The sequence below is a fragment of the Peromyscus leucopus genome, chromosome 1 (assembly GCF_004664715.2).
Source record: "Peromyscus leucopus breed LL Stock chromosome 1, UCI_PerLeu_2.1, whole genome shotgun sequence".
Classification (NCBI taxonomy): domain Eukaryota; kingdom Metazoa; phylum Chordata; class Mammalia; order Rodentia; family Cricetidae; genus Peromyscus; species Peromyscus leucopus.
Genome location: NC_051063.1, coordinates 191026180 through 191041473, shown reverse-complemented (window position 1 = coordinate 191041473; position 15294 = coordinate 191026180). Strand labels below are relative to the sequence as shown.

At 36.3% G+C, this 15294-nt stretch overlaps 1 pseudogene; it reads right to left on the bottom strand.

The window, feature by feature from the left end:
* Positions 1–1994: 1994 nt before the first annotated feature.
* Positions 1995–10892, bottom strand: LOC114686601 (annotated as a pseudogene).
* Between the last annotated feature and the right edge of the window lie 4402 nt (positions 10893–15294).

Here is a 15294-nt window from a genome sequence, read left to right as displayed (position 1 = left end):
TCCATCTAGAGAAAAATTTAAACTCCAATTCTAAGAGAACACAATCAGTAATTTTGAATTTTCAATAAAAGGTGAGATACTAGTCTAATCACCCATGTTTTGAATTTTATATAGGGCATAGATTCTAGTTACTAAGATTTAAAAACAGGGTACATTTCTGCCAGAAACAATTTTCCTATTCATGAGTTCCTTTAAAGTTTTGTGTCATCTGCCCTCTATATCTCGTATATAGATGTACATGGGTAAAATTTAACGAGAAGATCCACGTATTAGAGAGAATACTCTGTACTTGTTTTACTGAGTCTTGGTTCCTTACTTAATTTTGCAGTGTCATTTTCCCCTTGAAGTTGCATTTCCCCAGTGGCTAAGAATGTTGAATATTTTAATATTTTCTCAGTCATTAGTATTTCATTTCTTGGGAACTCTCACTCGATATATAACTTCATTTTTAATTGGTTTGTTTTACTCATGTTCAGTTTTCTGGGTTCTTTGTACATTCTAGCATTTAACCATATCTCTGCTAAATACTTAGTAACAGTTTTCTCCCCATTTCATAGAGTGCCTCTATTCTCAAGTGAGGTTGCCTTTTGCTGTACAGAAGCATTTTTAGTTCCTTGTGGTTTCTTCTGTGAACCATGAATATTAATGTCTGTGTTACCAGGGTTATTTTCAGAGAGTCTTTTCTTGTGCCAATGAAAATTTCTTGCACATTCTCGTTCTCTCTTCTCTCAACCCAGGGTATGTGGCTTTCTGCTGAGGTTCTGGGCAATTCAGAGGGCTAGTTGCAAAAGCTTGTTGCACCATATTGCTTATGGTTTATTGTAGCTAGAGTTTTCCTGCCTTGCCCACAGTCAGGACAAATCTCTCTCACCTGCCAGTCCTGCAGCTGCTCAGACCCAACCAAGTAAACACAGAGACTTATATTGCTTACAAACTGTATGGCCGTGGCAGGCTTCTTGCTAACTGTTATTATAGCTTAAATGAACCCATTTCCATAAATCTATACTTTGCCATGTGGCTCGTGGCTTACCAGCATCTTCACATGCTGTTTGTCATGGCCGAGGCTGGCAGTGACTCCTTCTGCCTTCTTGTTCTTTCTTTCTCCTCTCTGTTAGTCCAGAGTATACTTCCTGCCTAGCCACTGGCCAATCAGTGTTTTATTTCTTGACCAATCAGAGTAATTTGACCTACAGACCATCCCACAGTAGTTTATTGAAAGAAACTCTCCTCAAATTGAGAGGAGAACAAGTGATGACCTAAAATGTGTTTTAGGAAGTTCTCAAGTAACTGGGAGTGAGGTATTTGAACCCCTGGAGGAACGTGTATAGAATCCAAGTTTCTTGGGTAAGAGGACATAGCTAAGAACTGAAAGGATCTGAGGAGGAAGTAAAGGCTTACAGACACTCAGTAATATGTCCTCACAGAATTAGTTTGCAGTATCTTAATATCACACCCTATACTCTATACATGCGAGCATATACCTGCCAAAGTAATATGTGGTGGAGGAATGAAGGAAGATACAGCAGGACTTTGGTTCCCAATCACAGACAGTACCACTCCTAGGAACCAGTTATAGTGGACCAGTATGTAAGAAGCCAAAGATAAATATATTTTAAAATTTTGAAGATGATGTGTGTGACTTTGGAATCCGTTTGTCACCACTGATTTATTAGTGAAGTAAATCTCTATGAGATTCAAAATTTTATATCAGAACTAAGCCAAGTGGAAAAGAGAATACATTTTCATTTTGTAAGCAAATTAGTAGTTCAATAAGAGCAAAGTAATAAATAGTACATATAAATGGAGGAAACAAAAATGCAATGTATATTTCAAAATTTAAAAAATCACTGATGGGTGTAAAAAATGAAACTAAAATATTTAGATCAAGAAATAAAAATTCATGCTATCAAGTGCTAAATTGTAACCTATATGTGACTGTTCAAATGCTGTAGAACAGAGTTCAGGATTTCCATTTAATTTCAGAAACATGTAAGCTAAGTTTCAAAGGAATTATTCTTCCTAGAATGTGTTTTGTCCCTGATATGATAAAGTAAGTTTCTTTCTGGCATTAACAACACAATGTAGCACTTAGGAGCAAAGATGAGGCCCAGGATCCCTGCACTGGAAGCCAAGATAGAGGAGACTTCCAGAACCACCATGACCTTTCCCTTGGTGCTGTGGTAGACAGGGAAGAAGGTGACCCAGACACTGCAGAACACCAGCATGCTGAAAGCCAGGAATTTGTCCTCATTGAATGTGTCAGGCAGATTCCTGGACAAGAAAGTCATAAAGTAGCTTGTTAGGGTCAAGAATCCCAGGTATCCAAGGATGCCATGGAAAGCAATAGCTGAGCCCTTGTTACACATGACGATGATGTGTTCATGTTCAGAGTGAGCATCTGTGTCAACAAATGGAGGAAAGGTTGCCAGCCATATTCCAGAAAGAAGAATTTGGATTGTGGTATAGAGTAGAATGATGATGTTAGGAGTCCTTGATATCATTAACCTTGTCATCATACTTCCCAGAGCAGTGACCTTGAAGGTCATGGCTACAGTTACAATTTTGGCCAATACAGTAGAAAGAGCCACAGTGAACAGAAGTTCAAATGTGTTCTGCTGAAGGATACAGGTGGCTGTGTTGGGACTGCCAATGATGAGTAAAGGACAGAGAAAACAGAAGGTCAGAATGATCAGCAGGATGTAACTAAGAGCCTGATTATTGGCCTTGACAATAGGAATATCTCTATGCTTCACAAAAATCCCAAGGTCAAATGCTGTGAGTGAGGAGACACCTAGGGACATGGAGGTTAGTGCCTTTCCCAAGGGATCATCATAGGTCAGAAAGTTCAGTCTTCTGGAAGCAGTGGTTCTTCTCTGTGTTTGCATAGTGACTCTCTGGACACTTCATACACTGATCCATTTCTGGTAGAAATGAATGTGATCAAAAGCACATGCTCAGGTCTCCCTTTTAACCTCCTCAGGCAATTTCCAGCCACCAGTTCATTGCACTTCTATTTGAACTGTCTCCCTTTGCTTGAAGGACAAATATTTCCTAGATGATTATTCTGAACTCATATATCCATTTTAACTCATAAGTTACACGGCCCTAATGCTTCTTTCTCTGTTACCTGCACATGCACATGCACACACACTCACACACATTCACACACACACACACACACACACACACACACACACACACTCACACACACACACATTTGCCTTAAGCAATATTGTTGGATTGTTTTTGGTGTCTTTAGAGTACTCAATTACATTTCTCAAATGTAGTTTTGCTCTGATACCACTACTTTATAAAATAAATCTGTACCCTTAATAGGACATGTGACTTTGTTATGACTAAGAGAATGTCCTTTGTAAACCTTTTAAAATGTTCTCAAATATGACTCAAATGTATCTACATTCACAAAGTCCATTGTGTTACACAATTTGTTCATTCTTTGAAATGCCCTATATTTTAACATTTGCAAGCATGAAACACTTCAACAGTTAAAATGTTTTCATGCAATGATATCTATTTAATACATTTAGAACTGTTCATATATTCTCATGTCTTCATGGACAATGTTTGATACTGTGTTCCTGGTAGGTTGTGAATTTACTCTTAAATTCTTATGTATGAATATGGATTTATGTATGCTATATTTTCAATATGTTAATAATAATCAATATTTTTATAATGCTTTTCAAACATTTTTAAATTTTATTTCTGTTGATACATCTTTTAAATAGGTTATCAACTTTATTTTCAAGAGTCGAGTTTCTCTTTGTGAATATTTTGTTTTTCTTTCTGTTTTCTTCAGCTCTCCCACAGTTCTCATTTCATCCAGTCATACTCTTACTCTATTTTCATTGATCTCCACCATTATATCCTCTCTTCTTTCTTTAATGTATTAATTTTGCTCTTCCTGTCATTGCTTATACTACAGGTTTCATAATAGGATGCAATGTCTTGTTTATTAAAGGCATATGATTTATAAACTATTCAAATAACTTTATATTAGATTAAACATTTCCTTTTAAAGACATGTTCCACTTACTCAAAAGTATTTGACAACTAATAATGGATTCAGTTTTAAAGTATCAAACATTTGTGTATTAATTCATCTTTCATACTACAGATTTTCATAAAAACTAGTTCTTAACATACATTTAGGATTTATTTGTGGTAGTAGAGATGTTCCTTCATTGGACAAATGCTAACGTTATTAAACCAAACATACACCCAATGTGAATATTCAAGTTCACTGTGGGGTACTGTATCTTTTCAGTCTAAATCTACTCAGATCCTAACACTATCTTTGAAGCACCTAAATATTAATATGAAAATATGACACATTAAAAAATACATTTGTAACATCCCTATTATAAAGGTGATTCCTGCAAATGAGTGTTTTTCCAGATGATAGTTATGTAATATTATTCAAAAATAAAGAAACAGCACCTTTAGTAATAAACTCACTAATTATTGTGAATAATTTCTGCTTCTATCTTCCTATTCCACACACATACACAAAAATCAATGGTCCTTCTCATGGGCTCTGGATTTAGTGTCTTTCTTTGTTCTCTGAAATTATTGCACCATCAGGTTTCTCTATTTTGTTAATATTGCCCTTATAATGATGATATTTCCACTTAAATGTCCTAAATTTCTGTAACTATAGGTAGAGGAAACTATGCCAGGCTTATTCACTTCATTTCCTTTAAACAAACTGTTCATGTGCCATGTTTTGAAATTCCAATCATTTGTCACAAACACTATTCCTCAACATGGGCATTTCATAGATGCTCATATTAATGCTCATATTAATGTTTGTAAATTGTCAGCTTGTGGATTGTGCTACTAGTGATTATATTACATTCTTCCCACTTTGGAAAACTATGTCTTGTATCTGAGACTCAATGAAAATTTTTCATAATGATGAACTTCTATAATGATGAATTAATACATACAACTTATTAATTAGTGTACTAGTATTTAATGTTATTTTTCTTGTGAACAGAACACTTTGTTATATCCAGTACTGTACTCTGAATTTTCTATCCTTTTACAGACCTTAAGTCTTGACATGTGATTAATGGTTTGAAAAAGAATGGCTGCCACAGGCTCATACATTTGAATGTTTGGTCACCAGTTAGTGGAACTGTTTGGTAAGGATCAGGAGGTGGTGCCCTGATGGAGTAAGTGTGGTCTTGTTGGAGGATGTAAGTCACTGGGGATGATGGGCTTTGAGGTTTCAAAAGTGTGTGTCTCTTTCTCTCTCTCTCCATGCCTCCTGCCTCTGGATCATGATGTAAAACTCTCAGCTACTACTACAGTGACATGCCTGTCTGTTTCCTGTCATGATCAACATGGTCTAAACCTCAAAAAACTTTAATCTAGAACCCAACAAAATGCCTTTTTTTTTTTTATAATATTTGCTTTGTTGTGTTGTTTCTTCACAGCGCTAGAACATTAACTAATATATTGAGTTTACTGCATACTGATCACATAATCTTGATTTTATTGTGTAACATATTGTTTGTTATAGTGGTATCAGAGGTATTGAAGAGGTGTGATAGAGGGGGAAGAAAATAGAGGAGAAAACATGTTCATTAAAGGACTATAAAAATTTTGTTTTGCTAGATGGCAAATACACACACACACACATACACACACACACACACACACACACACACACACACACACAGAGTCTTTCTCATGTGCTGTGTTTCCAGATTCATGCTGGGCATCATATATTTAGAGATGTAAAAAGTGAAAGTCTTGAGTCCTGAACATGATCAAAATATGTTTTCAAAATCATGAAGCAATGATGCTGTGTGTTCAAAGTCATTGTGCAGCAAAGCATACTACTCTGGTGTGGGAACAATTTCCTGTTGGCAGCCATGCTTGCAATGGATGAAGAACATAAAGTGCATAATAATTTCTGTGTCAAGACTGTCTTGTTTCAGGGAAAATGTAATGACCTGTAACTTGTGATTAACTAACATGGAAAGAAGAGAATTGTCTATAAATTCACTTAGAGGTGTAAATTTACTTAGATACTGCAGAGGTGGACTAGTGGAAACATCCTTGGCATGAATGATATTTACCAGTCTCATTGGAAATGTCATTCTGTGGGCAAGGTGTGCAATCAAAGCAACAGACAGCCTTGCCTTCCTGGGGTGTCTTCCTGAATCCAGAACCACAGTTCTCACTGCATACAGAGTGAGGATTCTGAGAAAAATGATATAAATGTTAGGAAATGCTCAGGATTTTATTGAATCTCTAAACCTAGAGGGTGTTAATATATAACATTAATTTGGTAATTTAGATATTCGTAAATGAAGTTTATTATATTGCTAGTAATAGAGTAAGTCATACACAGGATCATGTGTACAATGGTCAGTCCAGGATTTAGAACTTCTGTGGAAACCAATCTTTGATCATTAGTGTGAGAGATTTTCTAGAAGAGGTTGCTTCAGGTAGGAAGGTGTTCCATAACTGGATGTCCCCAGTTTATTGACTGTGGTCCTAGCAGGAGTAGAAAGGAGGAATAAATGTAGACAGCAGAAATCATCAGTCTCTGCCTTCTGACTGTGGATGGAGTGTGACCAGCTGCCTCCATCTCCTAAGACATGGCTTTCTGAGGGAAATGGAATATACCTACAAATTGTAAGCCAAGGAAAATCCACCTACATGGCTTTGTTAGGTAACATTTTAAAACAACAACAAAAAATACTCCACAAATTCTCATCATACTTTTTTTTTGTCTGTTCAGAGACCTAAAAGGAAAAGACCAACTTTTCCAAAATTCATGGACCTAAAATTTTGAAGCTGGGATTAAAAATCTGTCTTCTGTCAGATGATCTGTTACAGTGATAGAAACTATATTGTATTAATTAGAGTTTCTGTTAATACAAAACACAATGACAAAAATAAACTTGAGGATGAAAGGATTTAATTCACCTTATAGCTTACAGTCCATTAACCAGGGAATTCAGGGCAGAAACTCAAGGCAGGAATATTGATGTAAGAACGAATTCAGAAACCATAGAGTAGTACTTTTTTTGCTTTTTTTTTTTGAGACAGAGTTTCTTTTTGCAGCTTTGGATCCTTTCCTGGAACTCACTCTATAGCCCAAGTTGGCATCCAGCTCAAAAACATCCACCTGGTTCTACCTCCCAAGTGCTGGGATTAAAGGCCTGTGCTACTACTTCCCGTCTTATTTATTTATTTATTTATTTATTTATTTATTTATTTATTTATTGGTTTGTTTTTGGAGTAATATTTCTTACATGCTTCTTATGGCTTGTTTAGTCTGATTCTTATCACCCAGGAGCACCTAACCAGAGTTGGCACCATCCACAGTGAGCTAGGCCTCCTTATATGAATCAATATAAAAAATGCACCACAGGCTTGCTCACAGGCAATGTTTGTGAAGGCATTTTCTAATTGGGTTCCTTTTTTCCAAATGACTATATATAATGTTGAGTTGACATAAAATTAGCCAAAACAGTATACTAAAATAAATATTGTACTTATGATATGAAATAAACAGGCATAACAACAACATGTGCATCCAGCAGAATTATATGGTAAAACTGTACATTTTATTAGTGGTCATTATGTGTAATGCACAGATCTCAGTGGAGCAAGGAAGATTCATGAACTCAGAAACATACTTTGTTACTTTCATAGAGGTCAAGGCATGAGATAAGATTCATCCCACCTCTGTAAATCCTGTGGGCCATTGTATCATGTGCTCAGATAAAGACAACTGTTGACTCTGGGGAAGATTTGGAGAAAATGTTCCTATTTCACACTTAGCCCAAGACCTTTTGGGAAATTCCCAAAACTGAGAATGTCATAGTCTACATCTAGTTCCCCTTCTAGTCCAGAACCATATGATCAGCAGCAGGATTGGTATACTGGATATTCCTAAGAAAAGGTTGAAGATAAAAGAGATGTATGATGCTATGCTATGTTAAACAGATCCCAGGTAGGTGCAACAGAGCCAGAATTAGTTATAGTCTCACACTGACATTGTTTTCTGATGTTAATAGAAACTTTAACATAGGTATTAATGATGTTGAGCAAATGATGTCCTTGGAGAATAGTGTAGATGTAACCAACCATCTTATTAAATAAGAAACACAGAACCAATGTAAAAGAGAAAGCCAAGAGGTCAGAGCTCAGAGCTAAAATCTCACCCTTCCTCCTGTGGTGGTCCTAGCTCTCAGAAAAAGAGCTACTTCCTGTGTGTATGTCTTTTCATAGTCTTTTTGTTCTGCCTTCTCATTGGTTGTAAACCCAAACACGTGATTGCCTCATCACTGCCAGTTTGTACAGCCCCCCAGGTCTTAAAGGCGTATGTCTCCAATGCTGGCGGTATCCCTGAACACACAGAGATCTATGGAATTAAAGGTGTGTACCACCACCACCACGCTCTTTCTATGGCTCTAATAGCTCTGACCCCCGGGCAACTTTATTTATTAACATATGATTAAAATCACATTTCAGTACAAGTAGAATACCACCATAGAATAGAAACATCATTATTTTTCTAAAATGTCAATAAATTTTAGGAGGAAATTTAGAACTAAGCACATAAGAAAAGTACACTCAGATAAATCTTAGTTTCTTTGAATAGATAAACATATGCAAGAACATTTCAAAACTACTCCAATTATTTTTATGTTTAAAGGGATATTATAGTTGAACACTTACATAATATAAGCATTCTATTGGTCATTAATTATCTGTATATTCTATTTCTAGTGTGAGATGTACAGGGATTTTTTATTTGAACATTTTACCATGTGATGATAGTGAGGCTTCTTAGAATAAACTCATTATGGACACTAAACAGTTTTCCTCTTTGCTTCAGGCACCAATTCATCACAGATATTGATGGCTGTGTTTTCATTATCACTGAGGAGCGAACAAGTTCAGTGTTCCCTGTGGATTTTGACAATATATTATAAAACACAACATTCCTATAAACCCTGAGGACATCTCATTGTTAAAGCACAGTGCTATGGAGGTGACATTACCTTCCAGGGGAAGAATACCATCTCTTCCCCATTTTCACGTGGTTGGTTTTGTACTTGATTAGAAATCATTTCATGCAGACTGTGGGCCACAGCATACACTGCATTGTACACACTGTAACTCTCTTCACTCATGGCCATGTCAAATATGTTCCCTGGCAAGAATGCCCAGGAGACCTTGGGCAGACAGTTATCCATAATTTTACAATCTTTCTTTAAAAAAGAGCAATTGAAGAATGAGTGCTACAATATATGAAGATAAATGTCTTCTTGGTATTTTAAGGATTGGCTGTCTGGATAAAATCTGTAAAATTATCAATATCCACATTATGTTGTGAAAATATAAGGGTCCCATGCAATGCATTTAACAGGAAATAGATATCAGATTTGGAATGATCCCAGCGTGAGTTCAGGATCCAGACTTTCCACATAAGTAACCTCTGCTTTATATGTACTATTAAGTGCAATGAGAATCAGTGTCCCCATAAATAATAATTGCATTTGCTGATAATTCCAGGATCTGCACCTGATTTTTCCAGGAGGTGATCAGAAATGAACCCCTGTTGACTAGGATAATTTCTACAAATGCTCTGCAGACTCCACTTTTCCCCATTGCGCTTCTCAAATCTGACAGCATCTGGGCACCTTTGTCATCATTTATGATGAACAGCCCAACCCAGTTCCAGTGGAAATGAAGCATCAAAGCTACAATACCAAATGCCAGAAATGTGTCCTTGGGGGCCACCTGGTACAGGAAAGAAAACCTTCTTTGTTCACTGAGTGTAGTGTCAAAAGGCACAAAAGTAAGCTGTAGGGAAAAACAATTGGAAAGAAGAACATTGTCCTAAAATTCAACTCAATTCTACAGCAATGGTTTGAAGCCTTTAGAGCAATCCTGCTTTGAAGACCTCTGTCTTCCTATGGGTTTATCAGAAAAGTACAGTGCTATTCTTCTGTCAGCTCATCAGCTGCACATGAATTCACTAATGCATGTCTGTGGCCCCACAGCCCCACAGTCAGTGCCCCAACAACCACTCAGGCTGTAGCCTGGGGAAACTTCGAGTCCCATGGCCTAGGTACATGGTGGCTGCTTTATGTAGGTTTAACCTAAGTCTCTATCATTCTCTTTACCAAGAAAGACTCAGAAGTCAGATGTGGCTGTGAAAACCTGTTAGATCAGAGAGACTGAGAAACAAACACTTGACCTTCCTTTTTGGCCAGAGATCCAGCAATAGTCATGTCTCTCCATTCATCCCAAAGCAAAAAGAAAGCACTGAATTCCAAGTCCCGTCCTATGTTGTATCTCTATATGTATTCCGGATCATTCAGACTCTGTATAGCTAATTCCAGTCAACTAGTTGCAGGCTCTGCTCCCTGAACCAAAATTCATTTTATTTAATTAAGGCACACAAACTCACAGTGTGATTGATCTTCCTCAGAAATACAGACAATATTCAGAGGTTTAATATTGTGTTGTGTCCACTTCACCCTTCCTTCCCCTTCTCTCTACTCTAAGCTACAAAAATATAAATATGTCAACAGTGTCTCCTTTATTTCCCTATCAATGAAGAGTTACTCAAGCTTGTCCTCTTTTCCTCAAAGACAGCTGAAATGTCACCAAGCAGAGCTGACATCATGTCTTATCCCCTCAGCTTCTCTCACTTGTGGAAATTTGTTAAGATCCAGCAGTGTCGCTATGTATTTGGATATTGCCCATGATGGTCCTGTAAGTACTGCAGCCAATATACTCTGTCTTGCACATCTGTAGTTAGGGATGTCATAAACAGGGCCTGAAAGTGGGCCAAAAAGTTGCCAGAGTGTGGCTTTGATCATGTGGGACATTATGGACCTCAAATCCCAGGGATGTATTAGGTAAAAGATAGGGATTGCTATTGATTTCCTCAATGACAAACATCATGGCCAAAATACATTGGTAGTTCCTCAACTTGAACCAGCACAGAAGGTAGAACAATATTTTGGAGGAAGACTCACACTACACAACCATAACATATGGGCAAGCAAATTGAAAATGGATTTTTTCATACAACATATTCTAATTACAGTTTACCCTCTACCAACTCCTTACAGATTTGCCCCACCTCCCATCCCTCTCAATTCTACAATCCTGTCTCTCTCTCTTATTCAAAGACAGAAAGATGTCTATAAATAATGATAATTTAAAATAAAAACAAACAAGCCAGAATAGGAGAAAACAAGCAAACAAACAGAAGAAAAAAAGCTAAAGAAAAAGGACAAGAAACACAAGAGAGGAAAAGACACACATTTTCATACACAGAAAATCATGAAAACAAGAAATCAGAAAAAATAATTGTGCAAAAAAGTCATGTAATGTTAAAAAATTAACCTCCACCAATGCCATTAAGTTTATTTATTTATTCATTTTTGTTTTTCATCTACTATGGAGCATGGGTCCTGCACTTAAGAATTGTTTGTATACCCAGGGAGACTCCCTTGAAGAAAACTAATTATTTTATTGCTACTGGGTTCGGGATGGAGGCTTGTGACAACTTGGAGTTGGCTTCTGAATTAAAGATGAGGGCTTGTGTCCACTTCCCCTATCAGTGCTGGCAATCCATCTGTCTTAGTAGTACAGGCCCTGTGCATCCTTCCCAGTCTCTTGAGTTCATATGTACATCAGTCCTGCTATGTTTAGAAAGTCTTGTTTCCTTAGTGTCTTCGAGTTTCTCTGACTCATATAATCTTTCTATCTCCTCTTCTTTCGGGTTCCCTGACCCTGAGGGAGGGGACTTTAAGAAGACATCTCATTTAGAACTGAATGTTCCATTGCTGAAGAAGACATCTCTGATGATAGCCGAGTGACACAATGATCTATAAATATGGCAGAATATCCTTAGGAGACATTTTATGGCTATATTTCTTGTGTAAAACTCTAGTATTTGGTTTTTCCCTGGTTCCATGGCCTATCTTGTCTCAGGTTCTTGACAATTTGAGAAGTGTTGGGTTCCATCTCATGGAGTGAACCTAAAATCCAATCATGTATTGGTTGTTTAGTCTCACAAGCTTTGTGCCATTTTGCACCAGTATATCTTGCAGGTAGGACATCATTTTAGATTGGAGGGTCTACAGTTAGGTTGGTGTTTACCTCCATGCAGTCTCCCTGCAGACTGACTTCCAGTACCATGAACACTAGTGTATAGGAGCAAAGACTCTAAGTCTATAATAGGTCAACTTTTCCATGCTCAATGAGTCCTGTAGTAGTATCTCCAGTAATAGGGCTTTACCATTAATTTGTAGACAGCAACCAATAGCTTTGGCAGAAGCCTGGGTTGTTTGGGCATTTCTTAGGGGATGGGGGGCTGTTTTGCTCACAACTCAATACCCATCCCAAAACTATAGATTTTCTTTGGTGGTGAGAAATATCTTCTTGGGGCTTTCTCTCCCTGTTATTTCATGATTCCATTAAAATTTCTTTCATATATGTATATATTTTAGGAAACTTCTACTGCATTGTTTCTATATGACTTAAAATGTTCTTTGTTTTATTTCTTAAAGACTATGAAAAACCCTGAATGTGAACCTCCCAATAACTTGAGCTCTAAGAGGGTAAGCAAAGATTCAGTTAACTTATATCTGTCATAAATTGTGTCCATGAGTTAGGAGTAGGTCTTCAGATCTCCTAGAATTCAACTTTCAGTCTGCACAACCATGAAAAACAAAATGTTTCTTGATCAAGCCACAAGTTACTAAGACATTGTTTAATTCAAGAGCTTTTAGGCCATTCAACCTGTCTGAATATCAGTTGACATTTCTATAACAATTCAGTTTTATATGTGTGTTGTGTGATATGTGTATATATTTCTCTGTGCTGTGTGTGCATGTACATAATGCTAGACAGAGAAAACTTCAAATGGGGGTTGTTATCTTCCTCTGTATTTAATAACAGATGTTTTGTGACACATAAACTTGGATTTTTCCTACTTCTACCCCTCATTTCTCCAAAAGCAAAAGGATTACACGCATACAGTGCAATGACCCCCATTTTGTTTTGTGATCTGCAAAAGTAAACTCAGTTCTTATATCTGAACTGCAAGCATCTTACCTTCTGATCTACTTACTCATTCTCTTAGTATTAGTCACTAGTGAGGAAAATAACTTGCACTCTGTAACAACCAAATTTCCACACACATGGAAGAATATTATGACATTTCACAAGAAAAATATATTTGGTAAGATTTGTTTCATTAAGGTCATATATTATACATAGTTCTTTGATTTGTGTGCCAAAGTTCATTCCCCTGTTGACATACTTTTAGTGATTTGTATAAATGCAATGTTATTTTCTTCATGTTGGTGCTTTCTGTAGAAAAGGAGATGAATAACACCTTAAACTCATGTGATAAGAAAACAGACTTTGTTCTATTTGTACCTATTTTCTCCTGGATTTTCATTATGAAATCATGTTGGATGTTTGTCAGAAGTCTTACTTCATTTAACCAGTTGATTCATTTTTTTTCCTGTCATTTTGTCTGTTTATGTGGTAGATTACATTAATTGATTTAGAGTTGTTGAACCAGTCACGAATATCTTCAGTGAGGCCAACATGATCATGGTGTATAATCATTTTTGTATGTTCTTGAGTTCAGTTTTCAAGCATTTGATTTGTATCTAGGTTTATATGTGGTTTTTCTCTATTTTTCTTCATTTATGGTACGATCTTTGTATGTTTTTGAAATCAGGGTAATACCACCTTCACAAAGTAAATGGTCTTTCTTTTTTTCTATTTGTGTAACAGTTTTAGATATATTAATGTTAGCTCTTCTTTGAAGGCCTGGCAGAATTGTACACTGACTCCATCTGACTTGAGATGGTTTTAAAATTGGGATATTTTTAGTCAATGTTTTCTCTTATAAGTCTATTTGAACTATTAACTTCATTTATATTTAACATTGGTGGGTTATATGCATATCTTGAAATTTATTCATTTCTTTATTTTTTCCAATTTATAGGAATACATGTTTTTATAATATATTCTTTTGATTCTCTGAATCTTGTCAATGTCTGTGGTAATCTCTCCCCTTCCATCTCTAATTTTATTAATTTGAATTCTCTATCTTTTTCTCTTATTAATTTGACTAACATGCTATTAATCTTAGTATTGGCTTCATTCATTCTTTCTATTGAAATTTTCATTTCTGGTTCATTAATTTTTGCCCTGATTTGATGAACTCTTACTGATTACCTTTATGAGTGTTGATTATTCTTGTATTTTTAAAGGTCTCAGGTATTCATAAAGTCATTATTTTGTGGTCTCTCAAAGTTTTTCACATGAATCCACACTTCCATAAACTTTCCTCTTGTGACAGCTGTCATTGTGTTCCACAATGTTATGTTTGACATGTTATGATTTCATTTCCATTCAATTCTAGGAATGTGAATGCTTGTCTAGATTTCTTCCTTCAGTCAGTTATGGTTCATTTTTGTGTAACTTAACATCCATGAATTTGTGTTCTTTCTTTTTTGTTGTTTATATCCTGACTTAAAACATACAGTCTGGCTGGGCGTTGGTGGTGCACGCCTTTAATCCCAGCACTTGGGAGGCAGAGTCAGGCAGATCTCTGTGAGTTCGAGGCCAGCCTGGGCTACCAAGTGAGTTCCAGGAAAGGCGCACAGCTACACAGAGAAACCCTGTCTTGAAAAAATAAAAAAAAAAAACAAACCAAAAAAAAACCCCCCAAAAAAACCATACAGTCTGACAGCATGAAGGATGTGCTTTAAATTTTCCAGAACATTAGAGACTTGCTTTTATCCTAATATGTAGTCTATTTTAGAGAAAATTCCATGAGCTTCAGAGAAGAATGTATATTCTTTAGTTTTTGGTTGGAATGTTCTACAGATACATGTTAAGTCTATTTGATTTTGCTGAACTCCATATACAAAAGATTATAAAAGAAACTTCCTATGTTATAAAATAATAGTAACAGTTAATATACAGGACCAAGAAAGGATTTGGACAGCTACAAATGAGAATGAGCAAGTCATATTCAAAAAGGGGCCTATCAGAATAGCAACAGATATTTTCAGTAGAGACTACAAAGCCAGAAGAGATTGGGCTTATAAATTCTACAAGTTATGAAACAGCACTGATACTACCTCAAACTACTATACCTAGTAAAACTATCAATTGTAATGAGAGAGGAAGGTACACTATAGTGTGAATCTTAACATGTCTTATTAATAAAAACAAACCTGGAGCCAGGTATTG